We start from the raw sequence: 1,761 nt of genomic DNA on the forward strand, positions 1-1,761 counted from the left end.
ATCAGCAGAAATAGAATAAAATGTTTTTATGATTGTTTTTATGATGACAAACATGTTTTGTCCAACATTGAGTGAGTTTGTGAAAACCAGCAACCACGAACCTCCTGCAGTGAAATCCCACGGGGGTTTGTCAGCAGCGATGTAGCCAGGTCAACAAAATAACTTGAGCTAATAACATCACCTTCATTCTGCCTGCAGCAGGTTTCTCAGCTCGGGGGGGAAAAAGTGCTTTGTGTAGGATTTAGTCTTTTCTGTTTGAGTGGCAATGGTCGTGCCGGTCAATGTCGTCCCTGCAAACACGACGTCCTCTGAGCTGCAGTGAACAGAGTGTTTTTATTCATTTGTAGCACAACTTCACGTCTGTTGCTGTGGAACGAGAATCTTCCAGAACAGTTTTCTGTATCTGTGTAACGTTCCTTCATCCGTCCCGGACGGCTCTTTCTTGCTCATCTTTGTCATATTGCAACAACTCGTCTCACCATTAAATTTCAGAGCGAGGAAACATGTCTCCCTCAGTAACTTGCTCTGGTTCGGTGTCCTGAGGGAAAAGCAATTTGAATCTGTGAACGGCAAAACATGGTGTGGAAAGTAGCATGTGGACACCCGGAGCGACGGGACAGGCTTGGACAAGACATTTGACGAGATATTCAGGCTTGGGTCGGGTTTGGTCACATTTGCTGAACTATCTAGTTCATATTTTACCCAGCATGTGTCTGTAATCAGAGAAAACATCAGACTCTGGGGTGGGGGGGGGGTTTGGACACAAGAAACTGAAAAGTTGTTGGGTGCAGTTCAGGCTCGATTAAGTTTCATTCAGAGCTACACTCTGGTGGAAAAACGCCTCACGGAAAAACATTGCAGCCATTTTGAAGTAGTCGCTAAATGAAAACAGCAAAGCAGCCGCCACAAACAAGAACGGACGTTTATCACAAGTCAAACCGTGGCATCGTTTTCAGGCACTTCACATGTTGTAACGTTGAATGTTGGTCCCATTACAGCACTCACACATCGATTCCTGCTCAGATTTCAGCCTGAATTCATGCTGTGTCGTCCAAAGAGAGCAGACAGGGTCGAAAATTAGGCTCAGATTGGTTTCTGTTCTGTCGCCAGGAGTCAAAGTACTTTTTGGAGACATGTCTGAGACGTGATGATTCAAACTTTATTGACTTGGTGAACAGAATAACAGATGTAACATTATTCACACTAGTATCATGTTTTATTGTATATCACAAATTTTATTTGATTAATAAATTACAACAATTTATCCAATTATATAACTGATTTTTTATAATGACATAAAATCTGTTCTTTAAACTAAAGGTCAATAAAATTGAAAAAAATATGAAAAAAAATCTAATTCAAGGGTTGAAAACATCCTCATTAACTATTAATGAAAATAATATGATAATGAACTTTATACAGCTCCTTTCAAAAGACAGTAACAAGTCACTTTGAAGAATTTAAGGCAGTAGGAATCAAATAACACAATATTAGGGTAGAACCATGAGAATCTAAACGTTCCTGGTGATAAATGAGTAAAAACCAAATGAATTAAAACATTCTCAAATTATTGAAATAGCAGCTAAGATACACAAAAAACCATATCACGTATAGTGAAGGGTTAAAAAGATTTAAAGTGGAAGTTTCTGAAGTTCTGAGAAAAAATAAAAAGATTGAAAAGTGGGAAATAAAGAGGTAAAGCTGATGGTTTGGCATTTGTCAACCGCACACACACACACTCACACACACACACTCACACTC

This window comes from Paralichthys olivaceus, chromosome 18, assembly GCF_024713975.1.
Source record: "Paralichthys olivaceus isolate ysfri-2021 chromosome 18, ASM2471397v2, whole genome shotgun sequence".
Taxonomy (NCBI): domain Eukaryota; kingdom Metazoa; phylum Chordata; class Actinopteri; order Pleuronectiformes; family Paralichthyidae; genus Paralichthys; species Paralichthys olivaceus.